The following is a 13,156-nucleotide window of genomic DNA, read 5'->3' as shown; positions in this document are numbered from 1 at the left end:
TGTCACCCTTGGTAAGAGAATTCTATCAGATACAACGTAAGTTTGACTGAGACACACTGGTTGTAGTAAGTCCACCGAGCCTTAGATTTCGACTGAGGACTCTTTAGTAGTGAAACATCTGACTAGACCCCTAGTACATTGTCGATCACAGACCATGCTAGTGTAGTCACCAAGCATATAAACTTCGTACGTGCAAGCTGAAGCACAACGGTTATTGTAAGCTATACCTCTGCTAAGTAAGGCCATGGAACACGGTTAGTGTTGACTAGTACACTTCACCATAACGCGGTCTCAAGCATTGCACCTTGCTTGAGGGATTCTTAGTTAATTAAGGAACTGTTTGTTCGAACACATAAAGGATTGGACCGTTAGGATAACCGAACGTATTCATGGAAGTTAGCTTGATTTGGCCATGGTGTTCTTTATAGGTTGAACTCTTTTTAAGGGCCTAACTATCTTTTAAACCAATCACTAACGAAAGCATTAAGATACATCGCATCTCTCGGATATAGAAAACCATGTATTCAATTATACTTAAGAAAGTTTAGACCATTTCGGAATGTTAATATGTCACCCAACCGAGTCACTCAATTGGATGAGCCGTCTGAACGTGTATGCCTGTAATCAGACTGCACGGGCGTCGGGGGTAAAGGACATTGCTGTCTATTCAGAATCTTCAAGCCTATCGCATTACCCAGTGACATGTCTTATGACAGGGGCGTTTAGGACTAGTATAGTAAATACAAGGTCACTGCCTATCCATGAGCCAGCATTCCATAATATCGGCAAAGTAACTAATGAAATCATAACATGCACTTGTTTTAGCTTTATGTGAATTACAAATTTTATCGTACTTTACTTTATTTATTTAATCTAGAAAACCCAATATTAGGTAATCATCCACTACTCCTGCACCTTATAATTATCTTAAGTTTAGATATAGGTTCGATTCTACTAATATCTCAAAAATACGACTCTAGGTCATACTTCCCTTACTCATAATAAAGAGTAGTAAGATTTAGGCCCCGCTAAATATAAATTTAAAACTAATATCCCCTTTGATAGTCAGAGCTGACGCGTTGCGACCTTACGACATCGCATAAATAAAACCGTCCATTTTTGGCCATATCATTGTGATGACATCAGGGGCTCTAGCAGGATAGAAACCCGGTAGATTTTTCGGAATAAAAAATTGCTTGGTAAGGAGGTTGAAAGTTATTAAATGGACGATAATTAGGATTTCTTCCTTGAAAATTTTGATTAGCATATGAAAATTTTGACTTGCTCCATCGTCATGCTACTAACACAATCCTTAGTCAAATGTGGACCTGAACATTTCTCACAGCCTACTTTCATCAAATGCATATCCTTAGTAATTTTCTCCATTTGGCGACCCAAATTAACCAAATGAACATTCATAGCTTTCATCAAATCCTCATAATCATACCCAATTGTACTTACTGAAAGAGATAGACCCATATCTTAGTGCCACTCATAGGAGTGGACAACCAATTTATCTATTAAAGCATATGCCTCATCAGCATGTTTACTCATGATATTGCCTCCAGCTAAGGTATCAATCTCCCTTCTAGTTACGATGTCACACCCTTTGTAAAATATGGTCGCTAACTGAAAATTGTTCAACCCATGCTGCGGGCAAGCTCTCAACAGTTGACCGAATCTAACCCATGCTTCATAAAGATTTTCATTAATTTTCTGTCTAAAATTCGAAATTTCAGTTTAGAGATTAATAGTTTTGGATGCAAGAAAGAATCGAGTTAAGAATTTTTCTACCATCTGATCCCAAGCAGTAATCTCTCCAACAGAAAGAGATTTTAACCAGTCTTTAGCTACATCTTTTTGAGACTATGGGAATATGTGACGACCCGACAAAATCGCCATTGACGGCACCATCAACTTAGGTCCCGTTATGTGGTCATAGTCCCTAAATGAGACGCGTTTGACCAAAATTATGTCGCATTCATTTGAAATGTATATGACTTGCAAAGTTTTAAGTAAACCAAACGGTTTGACAACAAGTATAAGTTTACAAAAGTTAATAAGTATAATTGAAATAACTTGCGACATAATATAAGTTGAAAATCACGAATGCTATCAATAGCGTATGCATGTAAACATTAAGTTTGAATCCAAAGGTGCTATCACTAGCGTATGTGTAACATCGTACTTTTTTTTAATCACAGCGAAAGATTTATTTATTTATTACCATACAAATACAAATCAGACTTCTGTATTACACATTACTATATAAATCCATGTATTACGTTAAAACATTAGCTTATTAGTTTTTATCTCAAAAGACACGACATCAGAGTTTCTGACTTGTTAAACATATCTTCCAACCTTCCATTCCCATTCTAAAAGCAGTACCTAAACCTGCAGGGAAGTAGATGTGGGGGATTAGCACGAAGCTAAGTGAGTATGACTAACTACAGGCAATAGTATACAGTAACCGCCATACTAATCATGTCACAAAATCTAACACACAAACATCACTCAAGTGCCGTCTACAGAGACTCTGGCAGCTCGACCAAACCATTAACCACCAGCTGATCGGACTGGGGCTTACCAGAAGTTCCTCCACCACCGTGTTGCATATATATAATCCACACGTGACGGACGCGTCATTCACATATATATACACCACGATTGTCTAGGCCACCACATGAGGAACCCAACCCGCAGGTTGATCTCTCCTACCGAGGCCACCACACAATAGGGACGTACTGGGCTCCAGCAGATAAGCATCAACCAACATGCAGTCATCATGACATACTAACTAACTGTATCAGTAAGTATAGCTAACAAGCATGGCAATCATAATATAACATGCTACTCTATACTATGTTCTCCAGTTAGTCCCACTCACCGATTACCAGCTAAACTCAGTAGGCTAATGTCACTGAGTCTTCTCCTCGTCTGTATCACCTGAGAACAATACTCACAAGTTAGTAAATAGTATCCCAATTACAAACAATATGACAATTGATATCGGCTAAAAAGTCACGTTTTCACCCCGGTATTAAGGCCCAAAAACAAGAAAGATTCGAACTTTGTCAGCAAAATACCCACTTCGTTGGTTAGAATTGAAGAACAAGTAATTACGAAGATGGTACAAAAAGAATCAAGAGAATCGGAGCTAAAACGAAGATTCTAGAGCGAAAACGGTGAAAGACAAGAAATCATGTTACGATCCAGGGAATTCAGGCTGACCAGCAAGCCATACGGCCTGCCATATGGCTTACCAGTATGGAAAAGGCCTGCCAGAAACGTGCCACCACACGAGCCACCAAACGGCCTACCTTACATATGGCCTGCCAAATACGGCCTGCCAAACGGCCTGCCAGGCGTATTTGGCAATTTTCAAGTCTATTTAAAGGGTCTTTGTCATTCATTCCAACACACACTTCAATTTACTTCTTTCTCTCTCTTGTACAATATTAGTCATACTTTCAAGGCCTTCTCACCTCCGAGTGGGAAATTAAGTACCCGGAGGCGAACGCTGAAGATTGTATTAGGAGCGGTCTAGAGTCTTGAAGTTGTCACTTTTGTATTCGGAACTCGTTTAATCTACTGGTACTTCTATCCTTTATCTTATATAATGTTTTATGATATTATTGCCATGATTAGCGAGTAGTTATCTTTAGTGTATGCTATGATGTAAGCAGTTATAATGCTGAAATAATATTATGGTCTGTGTATGTTGTCGAAATGCTTTCCGATTATGCTTTAAACTCAATAGCTTTTCCAACTAATAGAACGTAGTTATAGGCTCTGTTATTGGGAAGTCGTGAACCCCGATTCAGAGTACACTATCTGTGTCACCCCTTGGTAAGAGAAGTCTATCAGATACAATGTAAGATCGACCGAGGCACACCGGTTGTAGTAAGTCTATCGAGCTTTGGATTCTGACCGAGGACTCTTTCGTAGTGAAACATCTAACTAGACCCTTAGTACATTGTCGGTCCCAGACCATGCTAGTGTAGTCACCAAGCATATAAACTTCGTACGTGCATGTTGAAGCACAGTGGTTGTTGTAAGCTGTACCTCTGCTAAGTAAGGCCATAGAACACGGTTAGTGTTGACCAGTACACTGCACCATAACGCGGTCTCAAGCATTACACCCCGCTTGAGGGATTCTTAGTTAATTAAGGATCTGTTTGTTTAGACACATAAAAGATTGGACCGTTAGGATAACCGAACGTGTTCATGGAAGTCAGACTTGACTTGGCCATGGTGTTCTTTATGGTTGAACTCTTTTTAAGGGCCTAACTATCTCTTACCAATCATTAACGAAAGCATTGAAGCACATCACGTCTCTCGAATATGGTACACCATGTATTCTATTATGCTTAAGAAAGTTTAGACCATTTTGGAATGTTAATACGTCACCCAACCGAGTCGCTCAATTGGATGAGCCGTCTGAACGTGTATGCCTGTAGTCAGACTGCACGGGCGTCGGGGGTAAAGGACGTTGCTGTCTATTCAGAATCCTCAAGCCTAACGCAGTACCCAGTGACATGTCTTATGACAGGGGAGTTTAGGACTAGTGTAATGAATACAAGGCCTCTGCCTATTCATGAGCCAGCATTCCATAATCTCGGCAGAATAACTGACGAAGTCATAGTATGCACTTACTTTAACCTTATATGAATTACAAATTTTATCGCATTTACTTTATCTATCTTATAAATTAGAAAATCCCAAAATAAATATTCACTACTCCCTAACTATCTTAGGCTAAAATATAGGTTCGATGTTACTGATATCTCAAAAATACGAATCTAGGTCATACTTCCCTTACTTATAAGGAGTAGTAAGATTTAGGCCCCGCTAAATATAAATTTAAAACAGTACCCTCTCCCACGAGTGGCTGATCCTGGCGAGCCGCGGCCTAACGACACCGCGCAAATAAAAACCGTCCATTTCGGCCATATCAACAATATTATCAATTTATACTATAAACTAGGTCATATCATCAAATACCAACACTTAATCAATCTGACCTGTCAACCGTACGAGTGACACTCATCCACACGTCTGAGAAACCTCAACCGTGTGGTTGACACCTCACTCGTACGTTTTGTCCTTAGCCAAATCTCTAATTACACAACAGTAGATCCATACAGTTGACCACACGAGTGACATATGACTCGTACGAGTCAAATCTCAACCGTACGATCCAACTAGCAAATATAACAGTCCAAGTAACCACTCACTCGTGCGGTTCACCATGCGGTTGACCGCCTCAACCGTACGAGTGAAAGCTCACTCGTGTGAGTGAAGGCTCACTTGTGCGAGTGATAAGGAACATCAATAGCAAAATGTAAAGATATTTTCCAACCTATATTCATCATATATTCATTCATTCATAAGCCTATATCAAGAATTCAACCCATAATAACAGATTAACGCATGCACACTAGACACACACGCTAATACCTCTATTTATGACCCAAATACATTTTGATATAGCTTTTAAAGAGTTTATCATTGGAAAGGATTTTTCATTGCGATTCCAACGATACTTGATTCATCAAAAACTGAGTTACGGTTTGAAAGTTATGACCAAAACAAGTTTCCACAAATCTGACCCTGTGCTCACACGTGTGACTGAGGCCTCACTCATGCGAGTGAGTCCTCACATGTGCGGTTGACCCTCAAAAGTGTGGTCACTCGTATGAGTGACCTGTCAAAAGTGTGGGTGCGGATGAACACCTACAGCTCGCTGTTTTCGCGTTTTTTGACCCCAAAACATGATTTTTGCAAGTTCTAACACTGAAACCACTTCAAATACATCATATAAACTATATAGCAACTATTTCTAACATCAATTAATACATACAAACACAAAATATAAAGATTCAAGCTCAAAATCTAACTTTTACTCAAGAACACAAAAACCCAATTTAAGCAAGAATCAAGACAAGAATCAAAGAGAAGCTTACCTTAAATTGATCACAAAATCACAGGGAATAAGAAGATATGATTAATTTGAGCTCAAGAACAAGATCAAGCAATTAGGGTTTTGGTTTGGTGAAAGAGTAAGTACGGGTGTGTGTTTGGAAAAGTCTAGAAAATGAGAAGGGAAGCAGCACTATAGTCACTTAATTGGGTTAAATTCCCACACTGTGCAACACACATGTATTTGTCAGTTATCTGATATCTTTCGTACATCATTTGGCAACCCAAACGAAGTCCAAATTAAATAAATAAACCTGTTCTGTGACCCTTGTCACAAACTGGTTCTAACCACATCATCAAATGATAATAAACGTTAAATAAAAATTAAAGCATATAATAACACAACATATACTTAAGGGCAAACAAGTAATCTTACAGCTAGGCCCGATTGAGGATGTTACAAATCTTCCCCCCTTAAGAAGATTCCGTCCTCGGAATCTGGTCTACTGCAACAAACAAAGTCACGGGTTTTAATCACATTCACGGTTCTCCAATCTAATTGCTAGTCAAACGTATGATACACATGTACTCTAACACACATAGTCGGTTAAATCACCACCAGGGTCTTTCACATCAACAAAATCATCAAATTCACTTACCAAAATCAATAACCAAATCAAAACCCTTATCATTTAAAACTAACCACCGTTTCTAACAAGATGTAAAGGGTAACTAACTCTCATGACAAACACCGTCAATAATAATTATGGTTACCACCAAGTTCGTAGTTCTAACAATCAGCATTCTCAATTTCCATGGTTCTTTCATAGATCAAGGTCCATATCAAATCACTATGTCATCTGTTATCAACATTACTCATTAGCATCTATCTCTTTTACGCAGTTATCTTTCTTAAAAATTTCTAAGTACATGCAACAGATATTCATCTAATTCACTAAATTCTAATAAATTTTCACACTTTTTCCCCAGTCATAGGTAACTTTTCACCATTTAATTCATCAATTATCACTAACATCTTGGTTTTCGTCAATTCTCCATAAAAAGTTCTACATTAGAACGACCATTGCACATTGCACATCATAAAGACGAATGGAAATCCACTTTTAATCCATCATATGTAAACCATATCATCAGGTTACGAGTTTACCCATTAGATAACTCCATCGAATTTTCCAATTCAATCCATCTAAACCATCAATTCGTCGTCATCACATTACTTGAAAACACTTGTTCAATCAATTCCCGCAATAACTGAACCACAATGTCAACACTGGTTCACTAAACTTACCCAAATTTGTAGTTACATACCCATTACTAACCCGGTATTTAAGAATTTAACCACAATTCTCGCAAGAATATTATTATATATACTCAATAATCCATCGATTAGAATATATCTCTGATCATCTCTTCAACAATAAGAATTATTACAAACACGATTCTCAAACCACTTTCAATCATACCATCAATGATTTATACTAACGGATATCCACTTATACTGGTATGACACGGTTATTAACAAGTTATATCCATCAAATAACATCAACATACAAATCGGATACCACACACTACCTCAGTAAGGTTATCACTTGGTTAAAACTCCATCAAGATTCGCAATTTAACAATGTTTAACCAATAATAAACCAATATCTAATTCCAGTCCAATGATCAATACCAAATCTGAAAGTCAACTTCTGATCAAAATCCTCTGAAAAATCGCAATAAACTGACATTAAAGGAAATTCCACTAATAAATATCAATCATTATCCATCAAGTTTCTTTCTTTAAGAAGATTTCATATATACGTAATCAAACTATGGTTTACAATCCATCGAAACCATATATATACCAAACATCAATTATCATCTTATTCGTCACTTGCTACGTCTCCTCCGACTCCCGAAACTACTGCATGATTTACCATGATGTATTTTTTTTGGCCAGACGTAATACATCATCCTAAATCATATTTTCATTTCGAGTATTTTGGAGCAAGACCCTAATCAAGTCTATCAATCTATCACAGTATGTTCCTCTGGTCACTGATAGTTACAATCCATTAATACAAATTTATTCTATCGTAAAGTTTCTAACTGGATCACCTGATTGCAAATATCTCGGTATACTAACGCACCTGTCCTAATCGCACTGTTCAAATTTACCCAACTGATCCACTTTTACAAACACACTGGTAAATCCTGACATTTCTACTCAAATCCTCTACAGTTACAACTGTTAAATGAAGAAGTTATAGTTCCCTCAGAACATGATATCATCAACCAATAACTAACCCCATCATTACCATTCATATCCCTGGAGATTACAATCGTCAAGTACAAATGTCTCACAACTCTCAAAGTATAGGAATATATTAAATCATACCATGCAATTCCAACGATGTTCCAATCACAATTCTAAGTCAAAAGTCACATATTCTCTAAAGAGTTCACACGGTTCACCGCCCACATTCCCGCCGTATATAGTCACAACTGTCAACTAACAAGATCTCACTAGATTTGGAAATAATCATGGTCAAACCATACCAATTTACTCTAAGAAAATACTAGCCACAATATTCCCAAAACATCATCCGACACTTACACTGATCTTGAAGTCAACAGTACAATTATTGTCCAATCTAAAGTCAAGTTAAATTATGTCTCTGATGTGTAAAATCTAGTATATAAATTTATCTCTGGAAAATGCCGGTTTAAAGATTACTACACACTAACGGGCAGTGTACCCGATCGTGTAATAGTATAAATTGGTAATGTGAAATCGTTCCAAGGACAGTTTAAACGTGAGAATTAAGATTGTACTAATAAAATAAACTAAGTTAATCTACGAAAATCGAAAGTACGAGATAGTTTGTTTTGGTGGATATTTAACGATTAGCCAAATCAAAAATTGATTAAAAGTAAAAGATGATATTTTTGTATTTTTAAGTTTATAAAAATAAATGCTGACTCAACAAAAAAAGTAAAGATATTTGAATTCAATAGATAGAAGAATGTTCACCTAGATCTCCTATTCGCAGTGTTGGATGATTTGTTATTAAGCACTAGTTCTATTTATCAATACGTTCAATTACAGAGTCAGTTTACCCAGAGTTCTCTTTTAGCAAACACGTCAAACTTAGATTTATTGGCTTAGGGTTCCCTCTCACCAAAGACCTCTTTCGTTTATGACTTAGTAATTAACTAATTATAAGATTAAGATTCAATTGGTTACGCGTTCGCTCCACACAATTCACCCCTATTTTGTTCAATCAATGTTACCCGGTTTACCCCCTTGGTCCAGTAAGCACCCAATCGGTTAAGACAAATCAATTGGAAATTAGATCACTAAATTGAAACAGGGTTCCCTTTGTTCAAACAAGATTCACTAATCAACCTAGTAACAATAACCAACACCCACAAGAATGGTTCTTAATCAAAACTCATAATTATCATGTATTAATTAATAAAGCTACAAAGTATCATCCAAACACATGCAAATATTCAATCTAGACAAACATTAAAAGTTTAGCCAAAAATCATGGCTAGAACAAAAATCACAATCAAAATAATAGAAGAATTCATTGTTTTAAACAAAGAGATTAACCTAATTAATGATTGAATCTTGAACGATAAACGGATCGAGACTTGTTTCGGAATGATTGATGTGTTAGAATGACCTTGAAGTTCTTCAAAGATCACCAAAAATCGTCCAAAAGCTGCCCCAATTCGTCTGGATGGAAGAATGAATAATTAGGGTATTTTTCGTGCCTTTTATACTTGCCAAAAATTGCCTGAACCGACACCCGGTCGCGCCGCGGCCATAACTATCGCGCCGCGACATAAGTCTTGAAAATTTACCTTCTGTAAGCCAACTTCTGATCTGGAAACACGTTATTCGTCGCGCCGCGAACACATATGTCGCGCCGTGACATAACACTGAAACGGATTTCTTCTTTTTTTTCTCTTTTTACTTGCTTTAATAATCTCACAATATCATTAATCAATAAAACATTTACGTTTTAATCCTCGATGCACTAATAATAACAACCAATCGACAAAATGCCTCAAAAGCTTCAAAAACCGCATCTCTTCTACAAATAGCTCTTCAAACTCGAACATTCTCATTATTATCAAAATAAACACAAAATCGTATCCGAACGGACTAAATTATGATCGATATCGCTAAGGAAAACATGTATAAAATACGCGATATCAAACCACCCCACACTAGAGTTTTGCTTGTCCTCAAGCAATTAAACTCGATAATAATCTTCTACCATATAATAACGTATTCAAAAATGTATGTAGAACCAAACGAACAAGAAACCAAACTGATGACTAGCGTGGGCACGATTTGGAGTAAATAACCATTATGATTCCCACTTGCATTCCCCCGAAATTACTTCCCAAACCGCAAACAATATATAACTAGTATAGCAACCAAAGTTAACCTCGAATTACGTACCATAATGATGAAGTAGAAAATCTCGAAAAATAAGTCTTCAAAGTAAACGGGAATCAAGTGGGAACCGAGCACCAAAAAGTATAGCAATCGAACAAAAGAACGCACGGGCTACCCCGCAATTGGTCAAGCCAAGCCTCCTACAGTACCTAACATCGTGAGATGTTGGTAAGAAAATAATGTGCTTAGGAGGATACACATTACGTCCAGATATCATCGATAATCATGAGGTGATCATCTAATCTGGTAAGTCAACCATAAAGATTGAGGTTCATCAGGCTTAAAAGCTGATATCTTACCTTTCCGGAGGTTATCCACTGGGAATCTGATCAATCACTGATATTTTGTATATCATGGTGCGCTTCCCATTTGGCTAGCAAATCTCCCTCATTGAGATAAGCTTTGACTACCAGCTTCCCTGTTTGACGTTGAGGCCTGGTAGATTTCCAGTAGATTTTAGCAATGACTTTTCAAGATTTTTCGTCACCCTACAACTGGTCTGGACTACATCTTCTGAAACAAATCAGCAAGTGTGTCGTTCGGGAGACTTGACTCCCTTAAGGATGGAAAAGATACATCCTGTGTGGTTAAATAAGGTGGTCGGGTGCAACATTGTCCTTGTTAGGAGAAACAATGAGGATCGCCCTGTTTAAGTTTTCGATCTAGCGAATGGTCCGGTTTCGACTATATGCCACTATCACCGTTCATAAAGTTGACACCCGCCTTGGTGCAGATGACCTACGTATGAACTTTCATGTTAATGTAGGATTTCACATTCAAAATAATGAACATGTTTTGAAAGTTCAAGACTTTCTCCTCTAACAGTACCTCATCGTGAAATGATGGGTAATGAAATGGTACGCTTAAGAGGTATACGTACCAAGTGAAACGGTCGAAAGACTTTACTTCCTTAATGAGTGGATCTGAGTCACTCGGAAGTGCCAATCTATTTCAATTGACACCGGTTTGCCTACTTCCCACATGACAAGCTTTTCTGCTTGTTTTAAGAAAGGTAAGAAGTAGATACTACCTTTCCAATAAATCCCAAAAACCTTTGGGTGCCATAGCTTTTGGCTATGGGTTGTGTTGTCTAAGCAAACACAAGCACGTAGCTATTGCTCCTAAAAAGGACAGCACTGGTGAAGCTCGAGGCTCCTCTTCCCACAGTATCACACCATTAGATGATGTAATAATAAAATGATATAGTTTCGGAAGTCTGCTATACCAAGTAACCAAAAGTTTTTGATCTGGCACGTGATTCGGTAACAATCACGCTATACAATCACCGCTCTCTCATGGTTTACACTCGTTTTGGTACAGGTGACCTACTATTGAGTTCCCCGAACTCGTAGGATTTCATGTCCAATTGTATTGAACATGTGGAACACTTTTGGCTTCTTTGAAAACACGAATTATACCATAAAATACCAAGCCAATTGTTTTTCTACTTTTTTTTATTTTTGAACTAGTTTTTCTGTTTTTTTTTTTTCCCTAAATTTTTCAATTTTTTTTTTACGACCAAAACCCCGTGAAACGTCAAGTCTTTTAATATCAAAACTAGTTTGATGATGATTCCATTAACAACCAACCCGAGAGATTTTACATCCCCACCCCACACTTGAGATCAAGAAATGTCCCTATTACTTGAGATCAAAAATAGGTTAAAATCGAAAGGGTAAGGAAAATAAAAACTTATCGAGGTAAATACTGATCGTGGAATGACAGTGACAGATGGCGCTGAACTTACTGCCAGCATAAGAACATCGTCCATTCCCGATCCTCACACCAATATCATCACTCAAGTAGTTTTGCTGAACTTACAGCCAGACTTGAAAAATTGTTTCACCAACATACCTAAGAAAAGAAAAACACAAGAAAACTACCTAAATGGAACAAGGTGGTACCACCCGGTACCGAAACGCCTTGTCCCCAAATAAATCCACAGTACATAAGCAAAATATAAAATTATCCAAGTACAAACCAACAAAACGGAAATAGTTTAAAACAAATTACAACATAATCACGGGCTCGCAGGCCCTCCTCACTGAAACCCATCATACGGCCAGTTGCCGTATGGATACTGCTGCTCGAACCTCTGTCGTGCATCATCCAACCTCTCCTCTTCACTGTAAATCGGGGCCTGAACGCGGGGCCTAACTGGGCTGCGATAATAAACTGGTGTCTGAGCTTGTGTACCATAATAATTCTCCGGGTTATAGTAGAAAAGACGAGCGTTGTGCCTTTGCCAATCACCTCCATATGCCATCCATTGCTGGTCATGCAAAGACTCAGCCGTCCTCTCATCAATCCTCTGCAGACTCTCCCACATACGGTCATTATATGATCGTTGTTCTCCCCGAAATGCAGCAAAGTTGTCTGACACACCGATTTGTACGTTATCGACCCGTGAAACTAAGTTATCCCAAATTTCTTGGGAGATACCCCAAGGCTGACCCCCCGCTGGCACATTCGGAGCAACCGGCTCCGACTCTTCACCTCCTTGAACATTCCCACCAGCCTCGTGCTCTTGTGGCTCAACATATGCGACTAAACTAACCCGATTCGCATCCCACATCACAAAACGTACATTAAGATAAAACCTTAAATTGAAAGGTTTCATCACTTGCAAGGGGCCGGTCAATCTTGTACACCTGCTAAAATTGATGTCGAAAAATCGTGCAATCTTTGTAACAAAATGACCACCTAGCAGTGGCCTCGAATAGCGTGTCTCCCTCGACTGATTAGATA

The 13,156-nt window shown here is 38.0% G+C and overlaps 1 non-coding gene across 1 annotated transcript; it reads left to right on the top strand.

The window, feature by feature from the left end:
• The first annotated feature begins 1,642 nt into the window (after positions 1 to 1,642).
• LOC139846350 (small nucleolar RNA R71) lies at positions 1,643 to 1,749 on the top strand. The gene has a single exon (XR_011759063.1). It is a non-coding gene; the product is annotated as a small nucleolar RNA R71 (small nucleolar RNA).
• Positions 1,750 to 13,156: the final 11,407 nt, after the last annotated feature.

The sequence above is a fragment of the Rutidosis leptorrhynchoides genome, chromosome 4, assembly GCF_046630445.1.
Source record: "Rutidosis leptorrhynchoides isolate AG116_Rl617_1_P2 chromosome 4, CSIRO_AGI_Rlap_v1, whole genome shotgun sequence".
NCBI classification, from domain to species: Eukaryota; Viridiplantae; Streptophyta; class Magnoliopsida; order Asterales; family Asteraceae; genus Rutidosis; species Rutidosis leptorrhynchoides.
This window is presented reverse-complemented; position numbering and strand designations above follow the sequence as displayed.